The sequence below is a fragment of the Sciurus carolinensis genome, chromosome X, assembly GCF_902686445.1.
Source record: "Sciurus carolinensis chromosome X, mSciCar1.2, whole genome shotgun sequence".
NCBI classification, from domain to species: Eukaryota; Metazoa; Chordata; class Mammalia; order Rodentia; family Sciuridae; genus Sciurus; species Sciurus carolinensis.
In genome coordinates, this window is record NC_062232.1 from 115,261,414 (window position 1) to 115,284,239 (window position 22,826).

Sequence of the window (22,826 nt, forward strand, 5' to 3'; positions counted from 1 at the left end):
TGGAGTGCTAAACAAAAAAAAAAAAAGTGTCCTTATCAAGAAATGTCCCACGGAAGAACAAAAAGCAAAAACAAAACAAGACGAAACAAAAAAGCAAAAGGGGAAAAAAAGGAAATTCTCTCTCTTGGACTGAAAAAACTAGGCAGTATTCAACTTAGCTGCCTGTAAGGAATTTTTTGGTTAATATTTGTATGATTTCAGGACATAAGGTGCTAAATATGACTTTTTCATTGTTTATTCTTGTTATTATTTTCTAATTAGTAACACTGGCATTTTACCTTAATAATACTCTATAGCTAGACTTTGTAAACAAGAGCTTTCATATTAAAGGTGCATCATATTTTATTGGTTTTCTTGATAGCAGCTTTACTGAGAAATAAATCAACATACTGTACCATTCACCTACTTAAAGTGTCTATTCCATGGTTTTTAGTATATTTACGGAGTAGTACAACCATCATTATATTCAATTTTATTATCACTTTTTTTTTTGGTACCAGAAATTGAACTCAGGGTCACTGAACCACTGAGCACTTTTTCGTATTTTATTTATAGACAGGGTCTCACTGAATTGCTTAGCACCTTGCTAAATTGCTGAGGCTGGCTTTGAACTTACGATCCTCATGCTTCAGCCTCCCAAGCTGCTGGGATTACAGGCATGCACCACCACGCCTGGCTTTATTAGCACTTTTAAGGAAGGGTTTTATATCAGGGTAGTTTTTAGTAAGCTACAGTGGATTTTATATCCCACCTTGCATATTATAATCAATCAGCTGTACTACAATGGAATTCCTGATGTGGGCTATCTATGGAGAAAAGAGGTTTATTTTGGCTCAAGTTCTGTAGTTACAGGGTCCAGACAACACCAGTGCTTCTTCTTGTGATGGCTCTTTGGTCCGTATTGCATCATGGTAGGAGCGCATGTGTATCTCACTGGTCTTTCCTCTCTTCCTTGTAAAGCTACCAGAATTCAGTCATGAGGGCTGCAACCTAATGATCTAATATGATCACTTTCCAAATGTCTCATATCTGAACTCCATAGTTGGATTAAGTTTTCATTCTCTTAATGCCATTAACATATGACTTTGGGGAATGAAAAAAACATCTTTGCATGAGTTTGGGGGCACAAATCATATTCAAACCATAGCATGTATTATGGAAGAAGGAATTTTTTTGTTCAATGGTGAAAGCATTTTGTGTGTGTTTCTAGTGTAATAATTTCAGTTATAAATTAAGCTTAGAGAGTGTTGAAAATGATGGCGTACTGAAGTCTTCAAACGAAAGTTTTACCTGTAAAATAAATTGCTTATTTTGTAACATTTTACTCATAAAATTTAGCCAACTCTCTTAATATTTAAGATTCTTAACAGTTTTCTTTTAACAAGACAGACATGTATAAAAGTTTGTGTAAAATCTTATGATCCAGAAAATAAAGCACAAATGAGCAAGTGGCTTTTTTGAAGAGAAGAATAAAGTTGAATTATTAACATCACTGATAGGTTTAGCGTCTGACTTAATTTTTCTTTATTTTTTGATGGGTATGTTATATTTATTTATTGAAAAGCTCAACATTGTTAAGATGTTAATTTTCCCAAACTGGTTATCAATTAATTTCCAAATATACAAGAAGTATTTTTGCAGATATCACCAAAGCAAATTCAGAAACTCTTTAAGAAAAGCAAATCACTGACTTAATTTTTCAATTTCTTTCAAAAGTAGTTTTAATAGATATGTAAAATTATATACTGCTTTTGACTTGAATTTGATTACTTTGAACTGAAACATGTAAGATGATATTTGTATTGTTTGATTTGAAATGCTTATTAAATTTTTTTAATTCTTAAAATATTCATTTCACAGATTACTGATAACATGCCAGTATGATGGTTTCATAACATAACAGCTCGAAAAATTACAGCATAGCAAGATTTCCAATAGGATGTTTTATTACCAAAAATGGAATATTGAAAGCTGCTTTATTTATTTATTTATTTATTTATGGTAATGGGGATTGAACCCAGGAATGATTAACCACTGAGTCATATCCCTAGCTCTTTTATTTTTATTTTTTCCAATTTTGAGACAGGGTCTTTCTAAAGGATGCTTCTGTTATTAGTGTAAGTATTGAGAACTTACTATAGAAGTTCAAGGGTGTTGCTTTCCTACAATTCATTCTATTATAGTCATTTAGCAAATGTTAATAGTACATCTACCATCTTCTAGACTTTAGGGTAGGTGTTGGGGATACAAAGACAATATAAATATACATTGTCTCTGTCCAATACAAGTTCACAGTCCTAAGTAGGGAGATGGACATGTAAACAAATCAATACAATAAAATGTTATGTAATATGAGACTAAGAGGCAAGGTGGATACAGTGGAGGAAGTGAAAAATTATTTATCAGACAAAGGGGTGAGTGAGCATTTCTTGAAGGGAAATTACTGTTATTATTAACTTGAAGAGTGAAACAGCATACCATGGGAGACAATGAGTGTCAAGCATGTCTGTGGCATAACTCTTGGGATTTAAGGGGTGTAGCTAGAGATGAATCTGAAAGGGGTTAGGCAGAAGCCAGGTGCTAAAGAAAATGGCCCTGAATGCCTACTATGTGCCAGCAGCAACACTAAATGATGATATATACATTGACTGATTTAATCTTCTGAACAGCTGTGTTGCTAGAATGTACTACTGCTATTTTACAGATGAAGAAGATGAATCTCAGAGAGGGTTAGTGAATTGATTAGGGTAATACAGTTTCAATGTGGCAGAGGTCAGACTTTAATTAAGACCTTTTTATCTTGGAGGTTCCAATCACGTTGTCTGAAATCTGCTTTGTTCTCAAACTGTCTTCTGATGGGTTCTAGGGTAATGGAAGTGTCTTGTGTCCACCACGGAGGTTAAAGGACAGGCTGAATGGTGTAGAAGAGGTGAACTATGGCAGCTCTGCTTTAAATCTGTTGTATATGTGGAAACTTTTGATCAATAATGGTAGTGAAGGGGAAGGACAAAAAAGTGTATAAGATGACTCCCAGGTTTCTGGCTTGGTTGTCTGGCTGCTGGTAGTCTATTTCTTTTTCTTTATTTTTTCTTTATTTATTTTTGATATGGGAGATTGAACTCAGGGAGACTTAACCACTGAGCCACATCACCAGCCCCTGCCATGTATGTGTGTGTGTACATATTTAATTTAGAGATAGGGACTCACTGACTTGCTTAGGGCCTTGGTAGTCGCTGAGGCTGACTTTAAACTTGTGATCTTCCTGCCTCAGCCTCCCAAGTCACTGGGATTACAAATGTGTGCCATTGCACCAGACTTGGTGGTACTCATAATTCTTTTTTTCCAGAATAAAAGGACAGTGTTTCTTAAATTTCAGATATTTGTGGGTGACCATATATTTGAGGCACTTGCTGCATCATTATCATCATCATTATTATTATCATCATTATTATTAGCTACTGGAGACCTAACCCAGGGGACCTTCACCACTGAGCTGCATTCCCAGTGCTTTTTTTTTTTTTTCTTATTTTGAGATAGGGTTTCGCTAAGTTGCCAAGGGCCTTGCTAAACTGCTGAGGTTGGTCTCAAACGGGTGATACTTCTGTCTCAGCTTCCAGAGTTGCTGGAATTGCAGACATATGCTACCATACCTAGTTCCATTATTTATTGTTTTAAAAATCCAATACTTAATTTAGATTTATTTGGAAAAATAGCCCAGAAATTATAGAATTAATGTACTAATATTTTTATTCATTTAATTTCAAGTAAATCTATAAAAAGTAATATACAAATTGTTTTTCTATCTGCTCACTAAAAATAACTCATATATCCCAGTGGTTTGTGTGGTTCACAATGGGATACAGCAATATAGTGAATATGGGAGGGGAAGAACAACTTAATTGATAGTGTTATGGTTTAAATATGAGGTGTTCCCCAAAAGCTCATGTGTGAGACAATGCAAAAAGATTTGGAGGAGAAATGATAGAGTTATAGCCTTAACCTAATCAGTGACTTAATTCCCTGATGGGATTAACTGAGTGGTAACTGGAGGCAGGTGGGCTGTGGCTGGAGGAAGTGGTTCATTAGGGCGTGGCTATGGGTATATATTTGTATCTGGAGAGTGGGGTCTGTCTCTCTGCTTCCTGATGGTATGACTGCTTCCTCTGCCACACTCTTCCACCATGATGTTCTGCCTCACCTCGAGCCCTGAGGAATGGAGCCGACCTTCTATGGAATAAGATCTCTGAAACTGTGAGCCCTCAAATAAACCTTTCCTCCTTTAAAATTTTTCTGGTCCGATCTTTTAGTCACAGCAGCAAAAAGCTGACTGAAACAGTTATTTTAAAGTGAGTATAAACTGGCAGAAGAGAGAAGTTAATGAACAGGAGAAATTTTCATAACTATAATCTGTTTGAGACTATATATGAAAGTGGGTTCTTTGGGAACATTTAAAGACTAAGTTTTTTAGGTCAGATCTGGGAATAATAAAGGGACCAATAGGGTGAAAGAGCACCAGTTGGCAAGAGTAGCAACCTAAAATTACCAAGGTGAAGCAAAAGGCTAAGTAAAATCAACAGTAATCTTATTTCTTTTATACACAGAGGAGCTTTTTCTTGTAAATTGTATTTATTTTATTTTAAACATTTTTAGGATAGATACTGATATCCACTCCCTCCATGCCACTGCCCCCTATACACATAGACTCCATTTCAATGCAAAATTAAAGCCTCAGGCAAGAATTTTAAAAGTTAATTTTATGAGAATAATTAGACCAGCCATTCTCAAAGTGAGGTCTGGGGGTCTCTGAGCTTTTCAGAGAGTTCTTAAGTTCAAATCTATTTTCATAATGACACTAAGCTGTTATTCACCTTCTTCATTCTCTTTCCTTTATGAGTGTACAGTGGAATTTTCCAGAGGCAACATGAAGTGTGATGATGTCATGACTCTGAGGGCTAATGGAATGTGTGCTTCTGTATTCTTGTTTTTCAAAAATATCACATTTTAAGTAGATATAAATCATATAAACGAAAGTTCCTTAGGGTCCTTAATACTTTTTTAAAGGTAAAGGTCCTGAGACAAAAACATTTGAGAACTAATGAGTTAGATATTTAGAATCAAAGTGGTTAATATGGTTGTCTAAGAAAAAGGTTTTTTTCACGGGGCATGGTGGTGCACACCTATAATCCCAATGACCTGGAAGGCTGAGATAAGAGTATTGCAAACTTGAGACCAACCTCACTGACTTAGCAAGACCCTATCCCGAAATAAAATAACAAGGCTTGGCTGGGTGTGGTGGTGCATACCTATAATCCCAGCAGTATGGGAGGCTGAGGTGGGAGGATCACAAATTCCAGGTCATCCTCAGCAATTCAACAAGGCCCTCAGCTACTTAGTGAGACCGTGTCTCAAAATAAAAAAATGAAAGGACTGGAGATGGGGTTCAGTGATATAGCACCCTAGGGTTCAATCCCCAGTACTGTCTTCACCCCCTCCCAATAAAGAAAAAGGAAAAATAGTTTTTTCTCTGTTTTAAGTTTCATCTAATTTCTTTGAAGAATTACTAGAAAAAAGAATAGTAGAACAGAGCAATGACCTAGAATAGAGTCTAGAAAAAGTCCTATAAATATTCATGAGGATTTTATCAAGTCAGCAAAGATGGTTCAATAAATGATTTTGATACAAACCACTGAAAAGAATGAGCAGGTTCACTACCCAAATCCTTGTATTCAAATGAACTTCAATTGAATTAAAACTTGAAACGTTAAAAATGAGGAGAAAACATAGAATGAAGAAGCAAGAAACAAGCTTCAGAAACGATAAATGATTGAGAATCTGACTCTGTCAAAGTAAATAGTAAAGTCAAATTCAACTGAAATGCCAAGAAAAACTATTTGCAAATGTAGTGATGAAGGGTTAGTTTATTTCATTACTTTTATCCATATAACTGATACCTGTCCAGTGGAGATTGGGTCTGTGTTCCCTGAAGTTGAAGAATGAACACCGAGAAAATGGCCAAGGTAAGTGTAGCAAGCACATTTTATTTAAGAAAGTGATAGATATAGACTTTTCAAAGAGAGGGGGCCCCAGAGCTGTGTTTGCATGGAAAGAAGTGCAACTTGCTTTCTTCTAACCCCAGAACTTCTTTCTTTCATTAATTGTTGTCTTTCATTATCTTTCATCCCTTCCCCATATATACATGACTAGGGGCATGAGTTCAGAGCTTAATTGTTAGACACCCTTTGTTCTCCCTTTGATAACTAGTTGTCATTCTCTCTAACCCACTGTCTGCCTGACCTTTACCTCTCAAAGCCCTCATGTAAATCAATCACAAAAGGCACCCCTGCAATAGAAAAATGGGCAAAACCGCTGTCCGTTTACAGAAAAATATGCAAATAGCTATGAAACATGATACCATATTCATAATTAAAGAGATGCAAATGAAGACAATACTGAAAAGTGGTATTGTTCATCTGTCAGATCTACAAACATGTTAAAGGTGGGGGAAACACACACTGTTACAGTAAACTAATACAGTTCTTACTGAATGATATTTGCCTTAGCTGGTAAAATTAAATTGACATGTAATATATATAGTAATATGCAAAATTTGCAAAATAACATACAACAACAATATACATAACAATCATAAAAAGATACATATCTTATGGCCTAATAATCCTACTGCTAGGAATTCATACTCCAGATAAAACTGTGGAGGATTGTGAATATGCACGTTCCACGACTGTGTTCAGATTTGAAGGCTTGTGGTGCAGTGTAGTTAGCGGAGACTTCACTGTGAACCACAGTGGGTTATATTGTGCTAGTAGAATGGTGTGTGTATAAAAATAACTGTCATTAACTGAAATCTTTATTTGTTTATTTTGATCATTTATCACCTTAGTTAACAGAGTTGTGGAAACCAGGTCATTTTGCATATTTACTTTGACTTACTATTGTTCTTTTAGCAGAGTATTGGAGGTAGTTTTTGGTTTGGATGAGAGGTGTCCCACCCAAAAGCTCACATTAGACAATGCAGGAATGTTCAGAGGTAAAAAAACAATTAGATTATGAGAGCTGTAACCTAATGAGTTAATAATTTGAAAGGATTACTGTATTGGGTGATAACTGTAGGCAGATAGGGTGTGACTGAATTAATGGGTCACTGGAAAGTGTGCCTTTGGGGAATATGTATCTTTTTCTTGGGTCCTCTTTCTGCTTCCTGACTCCCATAAATCTGCCTTGCTTTGCTTTGCCATGTCCTTCCACCATGATGTTCTGCCTCACCTCAGGCCCACACCAATGGAACTGTTTGACCACAGATTGAACTTCTGAAGCTGTGAGCCCAAAATGAACTTTCTCTTCTAAGTTGTTTCTGTCAGGCATTTTGGTCACAGTGACACAAAGATGGCTAAACACAGTAGGCTCTTTTCTTCAAAATTCAAAATGACATATATAGTTTCATCTTCAAGAGATGATCAATGCAAAATTTTGCATTAATTCTTCTCATGTGTGTGTGTGTGTGTGTGTGTGTGTGTGTGTGTGTGTGTGCTGGGGATTGAGCCCAGAGGTGCTTACCTACTGGGCTACTTTTTATTTTTTGAAACATGATCTCACTAAGTTGCTTTAGGACCTCTTTAAATTGCTGAGGCTGGCCTTGAACTTGCAATCCTCCTGCCTCAGCCTCCTCAGTCACTGGGATTAGAGGCATGTGCCACTGTGCTCAGTATCATTCCTGTCACTTGTTAAAAAGTTACTTCTCATATCTCTCAGATAAGGACATGGAAGTGTTTCTGTGGATTTGAGATGCTAAAATGAGGATTTTTTTGGCCTGTGACCATGAGACTTGCTTTTGTTCTATCGTGACCTTCCACCCCACATTCCCTTACCTTGGAAACATTATGGCTTTCATAATTCCAAAAGCAATGCATGTTTATGAAAATCCTGCACAATACAGAGGTATAAAAAGCATAAAAAGTATAAAGTGAGAGTCTCCTTGTAACATTTCCCTATTTTGGTAGATTCATTTTATGTACATACAACACCCCCACTCCAGTACTGGGGCTTGAACCTAGAGGCCCTCTACCACTGAGATACACCTCCAGCCTTTTAAATTTTATTTTGAAACTGGGTCTTGCTAAGTCACCAAGGTTGGTCTCAAAGTTGAGATGCTCCTGCTTCAACCTCCAGAGTCACTGAGATTACAGGTGTGTACCATCATGTATAGTTACACACATAACTTTTAAATCTAAGTGATTTTGCACATGCGTATATACTTTTTGATATCTGACTTTTTTGTCTTTACTGAGAGGTTTATAATGGACTTTCCATGCTCATTATACATGTACTGTAATAATACATGCACATATACTCTCTGTATCCATATTGAGAGAGAGAAAAAAAAACAGAACTAGAGTGAGAGAATGCTTATCCTTTTTAATAGTTTCTTGCATTCCATTGTATGGATGGATCATAATTTTTAACCATCCAATCATGATCAGGTGTTTTTAATTTTTGTTAGTAATAATGCTCAGTGAACGTTGTTTTTGCCTCTCTGCATCTCATCTGTAAAATGGAGATAAGAATAGTGTATACTATATAGGGTTGTTATGATGATAAGTAGGATAATTCTTGTAAAGTGCTAGGAACATCATCTAATACATAGTACAACTCAATAAATGATAGCTGTTATTGCACAACTATGAACTCTTTTGTCTATTACCTTAGATTGATTCATATAAGTGTAATTTCTAGGAAAGGGATATAGATTTTTTAAAGCAATCATTTTGTTGTAAAATACAAGGACTGAAAACCACACAGAACAGATATTATACAGTGTTTAATGAATCATTACAAGGGGGACATCTTTGTACATAAAACCAGGTCAAGAAGTAGAATGTAGTCAGCTACATCAGAAGGTTTCTACCTATCCTTGCCCATTTACAACATTCTTCTTTCTCCCAAGGTAACTAAGAGCCTAATTTTTGTTTTGTTTTGTTTTTTACTGTAGGAATTGAACCAAGGGATGCTTTATCACTGAATTACAACTCCATCTTTTTCTTTTTCTAGTTTATTTTGAGACAGGGGAGTCTTGCTTAGTTGTTGAGGCTGACCTCAATTTTGCCATCCTCCTGCCTCAGCCTCTTAAATTGCTGGGATTACAGGCATGTGCCATTGTGCCCCGCTATCCTAATTTTTATGCTGTAGTCATGCTGGAGGATTTGTTTCAGTATTTTCTCTGCTCATGGGTACCCAAATCCACTGATGCTCAAATCCCTTACATAAAAATTTGCTGTATTTGCATTGAACCCATGCACAGTCTCCCAAATACTTTAAATTATCTCCAGATTACTTATAATACCTAATACAATACAAATTCTATGCAAATAGTTGTTATACTGCATTATTTAGAGACTAATCAGTAGAAAAATATATGTACATGTTTAATACAGAAGAAATATATATATATATATATATATATTTTTTTTTTTTTTTTTTTTTTTTTTTGCGGTGCTGGGGATTGAACCCAGGGCCTTGTGCTTGCGAGGTAGCACTCTGCCAACTGAGCTATCTCCCCAGCCCAAGAAAAAATATTTTTAAAAAAATATTTTTGATTTGTGATATGATTCATTGATTCCATGGATATGGAACATGCAGATAAGGAGGGTCAACTATAATAACTTCTTTCAATTTCTTTTATAGTTTTATCACCCAAGTATAGTTCCTTAGAAACTGTAGTTTAGACTTTACCATTTAATGTCTTTTTTTATTGGTTCTTTTTAATTACATGTGACAGTAGAATCCATTTTGACATAATTATACAAGCCTGGAATATATCTTATTCTAATTAGGACCTGGGAAGGGAAGAATAGAAATTCAGTAGATTTTTTTGTCTTTTGACACCATTTTATCCTGAGCATTTTCAAACACAGAAAAGTTGAAAGAATTATATATAGTAGACATCCATATACCCAGCACCTAAATTCTAAAATTAGCATTTTGCTACATTTGATTTGTTACATATTTATTCATCTGTCCATCCCTGTGTCATTCAATCTGATCCTTTGTAAATGTTTCTCTGCCCTTTTATTTCCTATAAATTGGCAGCTGGTTCTGGCAGCTTGATCTGATTTCAGATTTGGTTTCTTTGACAAGATAAGGTGGTGGTGTGTTCTTTCGTCAAGAGGTACATGCTGTCTTTTCTTCTCCCTTTCTTTGTCGTTTCGATACCTGGATCCATTCCTTTATTATGGGTTGCAGCATGCTGGGAAAACAAGCCTGTGGAGTGAAGCTTATCAACCAAGAAACAAAACCCTTTTGCTTTGCAAGTCTGTCCAGCGCCCTCTACTGACAAAGTTTGGTTCAGTACTAGTTTGTAGAAGAAAACTTAAGGGCCCAGCTTACTTTTGCCCAGGGCAAAAGCCATTAATTTGGAGAAGCAGTTTGTCAATAATGGGCACACTTTATATGTGCATGTACTGATCAGATAAAAGAGAACACTGTACTATCTCCAAAAATCTCTCTGGGTGAAGCACTCTTCGTTCTGATACTCTGCCTCATAAATTCTAGCCTCTTGGCCTCTCTGGACTTTGAACTTTGTTTTCTCAAGTCAGGGGGACCACAGGGCTCTACTTGGGTATCCATTCCCTACACCACAGCCTGGAAATTTTCTCTGCAAACTAAGCACTGGTGGGGGGGATAGTAGGACTCACTTTATTTGTTCCCTTTCTCTCTTATACTCTTTGTTATCCCATATCTGAAAATCATTGTTTTATTTATTTTACCCACTTTTTTTTTTTTTTGGTGGTACTGGGGATCGAACTCAGGGCCTTGTGCTAGCGAGGCAAGCACTCTACCAGCTGAGCTACCTCCTCGGCCCTATTTTTACCCATTTTTAAGTTGTTTAAGGTGGGAGGGTAAATCTGGTCTTGTGTTATTTCATCAAGTTTGGTTCCCTTGCCTCCTCTTTGTATGCATTTGCTTGATATAGGTTTGCCTGTCCTTCCATTTTTTTCAAGTATTGCTATAGTTATGTTGCCTTTAATTCTTTTGTTTGGTTATTCTTGACACTTTTTTATTGGCACATTACTGTTATACATAATAGTGGTATGTATTTTTTTGTTATCAGGCATCGAACCCAGGGTTGCTTTACCACTGAGCCACATCCCCTGTCCATTTTCATTTTTTATTTTTGAAAGCAAAAATAACTGAAATAGGGACAGATCTTGATGGATCAGTGATGCTTTATTAAACAATGGAGGGGCACATTTTCAGGGGAGATAATGGTAGTGGGGTACAACAGGGGTCTGAATTTTATAGGGTTCAGCAGAGCCAGGTTATGGGATAAGTTGGTTTGACTGGCTCATTTAGGGTGGGACAGGAGGGCAGGTAGGGAAGTTCCTGGGGCCTATTGTACTGTGGTCAGCACATTCAGTCAGGTGGGGGTCAGGTGGAAGTTCCTTTTGTGTTCTCCTGGCTTTCCCTTTTTGACAAAAGCTCTAATTTACCATACACATCCCTGCAAAACATGACAGGAAGATCAGTGGGGGAACAGATGCAGGTAGGGGAAATTCCCTGGGGCTTATTATCCATGTCCTCCAGTTTTGAGATAGGATCTTGATAAGTTACTTGGGACCCTGCTAAATTGCTGAAGCCAGCCTTGAAAATCAATGTGAGGGCTGGCCTAGGCACAGCTTTTGAAGGGCAGCATTCTTTTCTCTTCTCCCCTTATTCTGCGTAGCATCATGGCCGACTTCCTATGGTCCTTCGGATGCATGGAGCAGATTTACTTCTGTCTTACCTTTATCCTGAGGGTGTTGCCTTTTGGTAGGGGTGGGTGGTCTCAGTTGCAAACTCTTCTCATCTGGGAAGGCCCTGGGTGAGGGTTAAATAGGATAATGTAGGTAAAGTACTTGAATAAATGCTGGCTAATATGTGACCCAGGCTTTTTAATCCTTAGAAAATGAGTACAAATGTGTATGTTTCCTTATTCCATGAGGCCACCCAAACTGAAGCCTAAATTTGTCCCATCAGCAGGTGTCCTCAGGGCAGTGGGAATATCAGTGCTCCTTACTCAGCTGTGCTCTACGGCTTCTTGCTTTTCCTTAGAAATTGGCATGGTAATTACATAGTTTCTTGACAGCTCATGCTGCTTTTAAGGAGATGTGTGTTATGTTTTATTTAGCATTTGTAGTTTTTAGTAGTAGATTTAGTCTAAATAAGATTGGAATTGGAAATTTGTTAAAGATTTTTTTGAGGTACTGAGTACTGACCTCAGAGTCTCATGAATGTTAGGCAAGTGCTGTACCACTGAGCTACGTTCCCAGCTCTTTTAAAAATTTTATTTTGAAGGAGTGGGCAAATAGCTCATCTCCAGAGTGCTTGCCAAGGTTGAGTATGGACCCCAATTTGAATCCCCAGCTCCTCGGAAAACAACGTGATGGCTTAAAAATTTTATTTTGAGACAGGGTCTCACTAAATTGCTGAGGCTGGCCTTGAACTTGTGATTGAACTTGTGATCCTCCTGTCTCAGCCTCCTGAATCCCTGAGATTCCAGGCTTGTGCCATCACACCTGACTTGAAAATTTATTAGTCTTAAAACATAATTTTAACACCCGTAGGAAGGAAATTAACATTTAATGGCCTATTTGTTCAGTGCCAGGTTATCTGTTACATGTTTCCATTTCATACAGCTAAAAAAGTAAGTCCAAAAAGATTGACATTCAAAAGGTTATGTATGATGCCAGCTGTGGTAGCACACACCTGTAATCCCAGCAGCTTGGGAGGCCGAGGCAGGAGGATCTTGAGTTGGAACCCAGCCTCAGCAAAATCGAGGTGCTAAGCAACTCAATGAGACCCTGACTCTAATAAAATACAAAATATAGCAGGGGATGTGGCTCAGTGGTTGAGTTCTGAATTCAATCCCCAGTATCAAAAAAAAAAAAAAAAGAAAAGAAAAAAGTTTGTGTATGACAAAAATCTCAATTCTGGCCTAGCATTTTTCAATCCAAATTCTGTTCTATATCAAACTATTGTAGAGCTGGACCCATGGACAGGAAGTGACTGTGGGGGTCTGCAGTGACAGAGCCTTAAAATCCTGCAGGAAGAATTTCAAGCAAGTTGTACAGAATAACAGACATTTTAGGCAGAAGATAGGATAAAAACACAGTGTGGGGACTAACTGGATAAAGAATGGCATATCTCTTATAGAATCTGGATTTTTAAGGGTTTTGGGTCCCTTTGTTCTTGTCTTATTCTCTCATATTCCCCTTTGTGATCCATATTTGAGGGTCGTGATGACCTGGTCACAAGACATAGCTGTGACATATGAGGGTTGTGATGAAATGGTCAAGAGATCCTTAAGGGGTGGTAATTAACTGCTTGGGAGAGGTTCAGCATGCCAATTCCTGCTTTGCAGATGTTTGCCTGCTTTGTTAATGTTTCCAGTGATTCCTAGTCCTGTGACTGTGGACTCCATTTGATGTGTATGTTTGCTATCCTTCCTGTAAGATATCTCCTGTTATGTCCTCCTTCAACCCACCTGCTCAGGGCTGACTATCTACCTAACAAAACTATGTCTTGTGTTTTTGAGCATCTTATAGGATCTCTACTCTGGAGATAAAGCTAAGAAGTGCCTGGCACATAGAAGATGTTCAAAAATATTTGTTCAGTGAGTCAGTGAGTAAATGACTAAATGGGCTGAAGTTCCTAGTCTCATGATCTACTGGGAACACAATTTAGTAATTTAGGAGGCTAAAAGTAGAGGCTGTGGTGGGAGATAAGTCTGAAGAGATAGGTAGGATCCAGATCCTGAAGGGTCTTGTTAATTCTACCTATTATATCGAGTACTTACTTTATGTCAAACACTGGTTGAAATACTTTTCACCAATTGATTTAATGATGTCTATATTATACATAAGAAAAGTGAGACACTAAGAGGTTATAACATGGCCAAGGTCTCATGTACTAGTGTAGGACATAGCTGAGCTGAACTTTGAATCTAGTAGGTTTAACTGGGAAGTCCATCCCCTTAACCACTATGCTATGCTGTTTTTATTTTGTTTTGTTTTCGATACTGGGGATAGAACCCAAGGACACTCTACCACTAAAATATATCCCAGGACCTTTTATTTTTGTTTTGAAACTGGAATATCACTAACTTATTGAGGCTGGTCTCAAACTTGTGATCCTCCTGCCTCAGCCTCCCAAGTTGCTAGAAATATTGGTATATACCACCAATGGTGTGCTTCTAAAACCTCTCTGATATATATCATGGACCTGTTTCTATACCAATGCATGCAAATGTACTAGTTGTGTTTTATTTTGGTTTGGTAATACCATAATTAATTTTACTCAATTGATAGGTATTTTTGGCTGTTTCTATGTTTTTGCCATTACAGACAGTGCTTCAGTGAACAGTGTTTACTACAAACCCTAAGCTGATTCTGATACAGCCCCATAAGATTGCTCTTACCCCCTTCTTTATCATTGCTGTACTAAATGATCTCAAAAATTCCTTCAGGGTCACTACCCTCAATTCTGAGATTTGTATAGACAAAATTCTTAATCTTGTACAGAGTTCCACATGTAGTTTACTTTTAACATAATAATTGACAATGCTCATTTGTACTCATTTCCTGAGGATTAAAGGCTTCAGTGACATATTAGCTAACATTTATGAAGGCTCCCTATGCCAAGCACTTTACATACATTATGCTAGTTAATCCTTTCAGCAATTCTCTGAGCAATACAATTATTGTCTACCTATTTATTTATTTAGGGGCGCTCTACTACTGAGCTACATCATCAACCCTTTTCTTTTTTATTTTGAGACAGGGTCTCACTAAATTGCCCAGGCTGGCCTCGAACTTGCAATCCTCCTGCCTCAGAACCTGTAATCTCTGGGATTACATGTGGGCACCACCATGCCCAGCTGTCTCCCTTTTTCAAAAATGAAGAAACTGAAGCTTAAAGTTGCTATATGACTTGTTTGTGGTCTTACAGCTATCAAAAGGCTGTCTGTTGTAAAGTTTATATTCTTAACCCTTGTCTTAGTTTGCAAGGGCTCCCATAACAAAGTACCACAGATTGCATAGCTTTAAAACAACAAAAATTTATTCTTTCATAGTTCTAGAAGTTAACATTCTAAAATCAAGGTGTCAGCAGAGTTAGTTTCTACTGAGGGTTCTGAGGAAGATTCTGTAGCATACTTCTCTAACCTAGCTTCTGTCACCAATCAGCAGTCCTTTTGGTTTGTAGCTATATTACTTCAGCCTCCACCTTTGTGATCATCAAGCATTCTCCCTGTTCATCTTTTATTTCTTTCATAAATACACCAGTCATATGAGATTAGGGTTCACCCTAATGGTCCAATCTTTATATCTGCAGACACTCTTTTCCAAAATAAGGTCACATTCACAGATATGGGGAGGTTTGGACTTTGGTGTATGTTTTTAGGGGGCACAATCCCACCCAGAACAACTCTTATTTCAAAACTGCCTTCAAATCACTATGGAAAATAGTGGTTCAGTTTTCCCTAACCACTCCCATCAAAAAAGAGCCGTCAAGAGTGTGGTGTGGCATCAGGAGTATTGGCATCACCTTGGAGCTTGCCAGACATTCAGAATCTCAGGTCTGACCTGACTGCATTTATTAAGATCCCTGGGTGATTTGTATGAACTTTCAAGTTTAAGAAGCACTGATTTAGGAACTTTTGAGTATTATCTTCAGAGTTGTGACTACTAGGGTGTGAACGGATGAACATTTGGCTAGTAGGCAGAGTTAGATTCACTTTTGGTCTGTTGATACTTCTAATTATAAAGGTACATATATCCTCATCATAGAAAATTTGGGGTGTATTGGAAAATACAAAGAAAAAGCAGAAAAATTATTGATTATAATCTCACCACCCAGAAGCACCACTGTTAAAACTCTGAAACATGTCCTCTTCTTTCTTGTATTATTACTTATACTCTTTTTTTAACTGTATTTTTTTACTGTATATGTGATGTTTTGATACACAAAGTGAAATGATTATTAGAGTCAAATTTACATTTCCACCCTTTCCAAAATTACCCTTTGTGTTTGTATATATGTGTGGGAGGAGGGGGTAAGAGCATCTAAAATCTACTATTTTAGCATATTTTCAGTTTATACAATATTATTAACTATGATCCACATGCTGTACATCAGACATGTAGAAAGTTGAACTCTTGAAAAGTTTTAACCTTGTATACTGATAGCATTTTAATTTACATTACTTCACAGTTTGGTGTGGATAAAACACAGAAAAAAACATGCAATACAATGCAATACAGTTTTGCAATATAATTCTTTTGTAACAACTGTTTAAGACTAGAGTTTTTGGGTGTGGTAGTGCATACCTGTAATTCCAGTGACTCAGGAGGCTGAGGTAGGACGATTGCAGGTTTGACCAGTAACACTTTGTCTCAAACTAAAAAGAGTTGGGGATGTAACTCAGTGGTAGAGTGCTTGTCTAGTATATGTCAGGCCCTGAGTTTAATCCCCAGCACAAAAAAAAAAAAAGAAGAAGAAAAAGAAGGAAACTATACAGTTAACTAACACCTTAATTTTTATTTATTCATTTATTTATTTATTTATTTTTGGTACTGGGAATTGAACTCAGGGGCACTCAAACACTGAGCCACATCCCCAGCTCTATTTTGTATTTTGTTCAGAGACAGGGTCTCACTGAATTGCTTACTGCCTTGCTTTTGCTGAGGCTGGTTTTGAACTTGCAATCCTCCTGCCTCAGCCTCCTGAGCTGCTGGGATCACAGGCATGCACTGCCATGTCTGGCTTAATTTGTTTTTCAAAATTGGTTCTTTTTAGGCATACATGAAAGTAGAATCCATTCCGATATAATTATATAAGCATGGAGTATATCTTATTCTAATTAGGACCCCATTCTTGTGGATGTACAAGATATTGAGATTCACTGTGGTGTATTCATATATGAACATAGGAAAGTTATGTCAGATCCGTTCCACTATCTTTCCTTTTCTTATCCCCCCTCTCCTCCCTTCACTCCTATTTGTCTAATCTACTGAACTTCCCACCCCCCTTTTATTGTGGGTTAGCTTCCACATACCAACAAAAACATTCAATGTTTGTTTTTTTGGGATTGACTTATTTCACTTAGCATGATAGTCTCCAGATCCATCCATTTTACTGGCAAATGTCATAAAGCCATTCTTCTTAATGGCTGAGTAATACTCCATTGTGTATATATAACACATTTTCTTTATCTATTCATCTGTTGAAGGACATCTAGGTTGAGTACATAGATTAGCTATTGTGAATTCTAGCACCTTAAGTCTTAATTTTAGGTCAAATGCTCATAGTTTCAGTATTTTTTGCTTTTCTCTCTCTCTCTCTCTCTCTCTCTCTCTCTCTCTCTCTCTCTCTCTTCCTTCCTTCCTTCCTTCCTTCCTTCCTTATACTGTGGATTGAACCCAGGGCTGCTTTACCACTTAACTACATCTCCAGTTCTTTTTTATTTTTTATTTTGAGTCAGTCTCTCCCTAAGTTCCTTAAGGTCTTGCTAAATTGCTGGGCTAGACTCGATCCTCCTGCCTCAGCCTCCAAAGTTGCTGGGATTGCAGCTGTGTGCCATTTTAATCTTATAAAAACTCATTAACTCTTCTGTATGCTTAATTTATAGCTCAGTTTTCTTGTAATTAGTGTGTTTAATTTTATTCCATAATCAGATTTAATTTTTTTAGCTTCTAGGAAAAGCTCAAGTTAAAAAATGTCTTTATCTTTTTGTAGTCTAAACTTAACTAAAAGAATAAACCTTTTCAACCACGTTGCCATTACTATTACATATCACAGGAAAAGTGATACAAATTGGGATATTGCAACACTGGTTACTGCTAGATTTGACCCCAAAAGGTAATTAGTTTCTTTTAAATTATCTCCAATGATTTAAAATTAATTTAGAATGTAAAAATTTTAGTTGAGAATTTTTACTTGTTCCTACAGGTTATATCACAAGATTATATTACAACAGTGATATATATTTTGGAAAACCAAATACTCACAGGGTGCGGTCGGGCACACGTGTAAGCCCTGTGGCTTAGGAGTCTGAGGCAGGAGGATCATGAGTTCAAAGGCAGCCTCAGCAACTTAGTGAGGCCCTAAGCAACTCAGTGAGACTCTGTCTCTAAATAAAATATAAAAAGGGCTGGGGTTGTGGCTCAGTGGGTGAGCCCCCTCTGGATTCACTCCCCAGTACCAAAAAAAGAAACCAAATAGTCAATTCTGTTCCCTTCTATGTATACTAAGTGTGTTGATACCAGGTAATGTGAAGAAGAATTGAGAGGTCTAGAAAGAAATGGGTTTATTGAGAGTATCCTAACTCATTTCATTTAGTTGCTGCTATTTGACAAAAGAACTAAAATCAGATTTGTTTCTAGATTTGTACCAGTAGAATCTGTCAGTAAGGTATTGATTGAGAATAAGGAGGAATCTGCTAATGACTAGAGCCCTCCAATAGGTGAATAAGCAAACTTAAGAATTAGAGTTCTTTATCCCTGGACATATATCGTGCTCCCCGACCCGCAGGAATGACGCGATAAATGCTGGCAGTAAGAGCTCATTAATTCTGTGTCTATCTTTTTTGTAGCTCTACGGAGAATCTCTTTCTAACAGGGAAGTTACAGCCCCTATGTAGAGGTAAGCAACCAATCACATTACAGAGCGCGAAGGGAGAGTGTAAACAAAACAATACAGTGAATCTAGGCAGGCAGTGTACACACGCCGATCATATATAGTGGCCCAATGAGGGTAACTTCCTTGTTTAGCTCACTAGTCTCAAAGTAGAACTGCACTGGCAAGATGCCAGGCGCCATCTTGGGACCATGTGCTCGCCCAGGGCCAGGGGTCCCGGAACCCCGACAGACATATGTATGAAGAGCTTGGGTGACCCAATGTTTTAGTCAGCTTATTCACTGCTGTGACTGAAAGACCTAACAAGAATAATTTTAGAAGAGGAAAAGTTTATTTGAGGGCTCATCATTTCAGAGGTCTCAGTCCATGAACAGTCAGCTCTATTCCTCAGGGCTCAAGGTGAGGCAGAACATCATGGTGGAAGAGTGTGACTGAGGGAAGTGGCTCAGGACATGATGATCAAGAAACAGAGAGACTCTCTGATATGTGGCTACTAACACACAACAAGGTGGGGGAGAGAGGAAGAACTTCATTGAATTAGACAAAAGGTAGTAAAGGGAAGGGAGAAAGATGGGAATAGGAAAGACAGTGGAATGAATTGGACATCACTTTCCTGTGTTCATATATGAATACACGATCAGTGAGACTCCACATCATGTACAACCACAAGAATGGGAAGTTATACTCCACATGTGTGTATGATATGTCAAAATACATTCTACTGTCATGTAGAAAGAACAACAACAATAAGAGAAACAGAGAGAGAGAGAGAGAGAGACTTTACTCACCAGATACAAATATAAACCTAAAAGGCAGGTCCACAGGGACCCACCTCCTCCAGCAACATCCTACATGCCTTAAGTTACCACTTGGTTAATCCCCATCAGGGAAAGAAATCACTGATTGGGTTAAGGATCTCATAATCCAATCATTTCTCCTCTAAACCTTGCATTGTCTCACGCATGAGCTTTTGGGGTGACACCTCACATCCAAACCATATCACCCAGGTTCTGTTTTTCTTTTTTCTTTTTGGTACTGGGAATTGAGGATTGAACCCAGAGGTGCCTTACCACTGAATCATATCCACAACCCTTTTTATTTTTATTTTTAAACAAATTCTCACTAAGTTGCTTAGGGCTTTGCTTGGTTGCTGGTGCTGGCTTCAAACTTGTGATCCTCTTATGTCAGTCTCCTGAGTCACTGGGATTACAGGTGTTTGACTCAGCTTTTAAGTGATTGAACAATTAAGCATCCAGCATAGTACTTTGTCTCTCGAAAATAAGTGCCCCTTGAATTGTAAATTGAAGTTCTGCATTGGGTAGGAGATTGGACAGGTGGTCTTTAAAGTTCCAACTCTAGGGTTCTTTAAACTGTAGGATAAAAGTAGTCCTGTGGCCAGGCGTGATGATGCACCCCTCTAATCTCAGAGACTTGCAAGTTTGAGGCAGGAGGATCATGAGTTCAAAGCCAGCCTCAGCAATTTAGAGGCTTTAAGCAACTTAGTCAGGCCCTGTCTCTAAATAAAACATAAAAATGGCCAGAGATGTGGCTCAGTGGTAAAGTGCCCCTGGGTTCAATCCCTGGTACTTAAAAAAAAAAAAAAAAAACACTTCTCTGCATTTAGAAAGTAAAGGGGGAATATATCACACAATGTATAAAATCATGATCCATTGTTGGCAAAGTATTTTAAAACCTGAAATATCAGGATGGAGGAAGTTGTTCCTTGACATTTAAGTGAAATATGCTAAAGGAGGAAGTTAACTCTGAGTACACAGAAATGAACCAGATTTTATTGTTTTTAGTTTTACTACCTATTTTACTTTGGCCAAGGTTGTTCCATTTGTAACAGCTGATTAACCAAGGAAAAGACTAGTTAGTGAATGTATTGTGCCAAGTTTTTAACCATGGATAGGTTAACTTGATCTCTTGTAGTCCTAATTTCATCACCTGTAAAATTAGAAGGCAGAATTAGGCATTTAAAAGTGTGGAGTCTAATGCATGAACCCCTGGAAATGTTTATTTCTGTGTACTTTTATGGGGGGGATCCAGGGATTGAACCCAGAGGCACTTAACTACTGAGCCACACCCCCAGCATTATTTTATATTTTATTTAGAGACAGGGTCTCACTGTGTTGCTGAGTGCCTCACTAAATTACTGAGGCAGGCTTTGAACTTGTGATCCTCCTGCCTCAGCTTCCCAAGTCACTGGGATTACAGGTGTGTGCCATTGCACCCAGCCTTGTGTGTATTTTTCTGTAGAAAAGATATCCATAGATTTTACTAGATAAATAGACCCCAAATGGTTAATGAAACTAGTTCTTTACATTTTTTTTAATGGTATAACTTGGGTCCTTTTTTCCCAGTAAAACTTTAAATATTATATATATATATATATTTAAGGGGAATGGCATTGCTTTTTGTGGTTGTTTGGTGCTGATTACGCCCAGTGCCTTGCGTATGCAAAGCATGAGATCCACCACTAAGCTATACCCCCAGCCTTCAAAAATGATGTTTTGATAAACTTATACATAATGAAATGATTCCTAAAGTCAAGCAAATTAACCTACCCATAACTTCACATGGTTACCTTTTCTTTTGTAGTAATAGCACCTAAAATGTACTATTTCAGCAAATTTTCAGTACACAATACCATATTATTAACTAGTCATTCTGTACATTAAATTTCTCAACTTATTCATCCTATGTAATTTTAATGTTGTGCCCTTTGAGTAACATCTCCCTATTTCCTCCCTCTCCCCGTCCCTAGTCTACCTGTTCTGTTTTTATGTATTCAGCTCTTTTTAGATTTCACACATGAGTGAGTCCATACAGTACTTTTCTTTCTTTATATGACTTATTTCACTTAGAACAGTGTCTTCCTTGTTTATTCATGCTATTGCTAAAGGTGGTATCTTCTTTTTAAAGGGTGAATATCATGTTATGGTGCATATATACCATTCATCTATCAATGGACACCTAAGGTGTTCCCATATCTTTGTCATTATGAATATGCCACAACAAATGTATGAGGGCTAATATCTTTTTGACATACTGATTTGATCATTTCCTTGAGATGAGTATTCAGAAGTGGTATAGCTGCACCATATGGTAGTTCTATTTTTAGTTTTTCGAGAAACCTTGATACTGTTTTCCATAATGGCTATATTGATTTATGTTCCCACCAATAGTGTATGAGTGTTCCCTTTTTTTCCTTACTTTTTTTTCTCTTTATGGTAAATAATATCCTAGCAAGTATGAGTTGATTTTTACCCAAGTTTCCCTGATTTATAGTGATTTCTAAATTTGTTATCCCTTATTTTTCATGTCATTGTTCCTTTTTAAATTAGAGTCTGCTTTACCTTAATAAAAGGATATCCTTTTAAAATTAGTAGCTGTATTAGTGAGTTTTTCATTATTATAATGAAATACCTGAAACAGGCTAAATATGAAGAAAAGACGTTTATTTAGTTTACATCTTTGCTTCTTTAAAGTTCAAGTTTGGGCATCCCCATTGGGTGTTGATGGCATCATATCATGGTGGGAGTTTGTATGAGAGCAAGCAGTTACATTTTGAGCCAGGAAGTAGGGAGAACTGGATGAGGCCAGGCTTATCCTTTTATGACAACCCTCTTACAAGAGCTCAGGACATGCTCCAGTGACCTAATGAAGTCCCACTGGGACCTACCTCTTAAAGGTTCCACAGCAACTCCCAATACTGTCACCCTTGGAATCAAGCCTTCAATTACATGAACCTTCTGGGGAACACAATTAAACCATACACAATGCATAGTAGAGGCTAATATTAAAAGTTTTGAAGCTTATTAATATCTACAAGACATTATCAATAGGAAATAAAAGAGGAACCAAAAGGATAAGGGCATAGTTATGAATAACAGGAATAAGCATAGCTGCTAAGAGAACTCAGAAAGGCCTTACCATTGCCAAGGGTAATTACACAGGCATTTTGGGAAATGTCAGTTCTGATAACTGGAAAAAGACTTTTAGGATGATGAACCATGAGGTCTGACTCAGATGGTCATTCTCCTGTGAAGTGATTTTGATTAGAAAGGTCATAGATGTACAAAATGTGATCATATAGGAAGCTAATCTCACCAGTTACATAAAAATTGCACTTCATG

At 37.4% G+C, this 22,826-nt stretch overlaps 1 long non-coding RNA gene across 3 annotated transcripts in view; it reads left to right on the forward strand.

Annotated features, from left to right (window-relative positions):
* The window catches only part of LOC124972663 (uncharacterized), a 93,958-nt gene that overhangs the window by 12,269 nt on the left and 58,863 nt on the right, over positions 1–22,826 (forward strand). For 2 of the 3 annotated variants that reach the window (XR_007106487.1, XR_007106485.1), the window contains one exon: positions 18,644–18,693. The exons of the other annotated variant lie outside the window; for it this stretch is intronic. This is a non-coding gene — a long non-coding RNA (uncharacterized LOC124972663). The remainder of the gene's footprint in view (positions 1–18,643; positions 18,694–22,826) is intronic. 3 annotated transcript variants of the gene reach the window in all.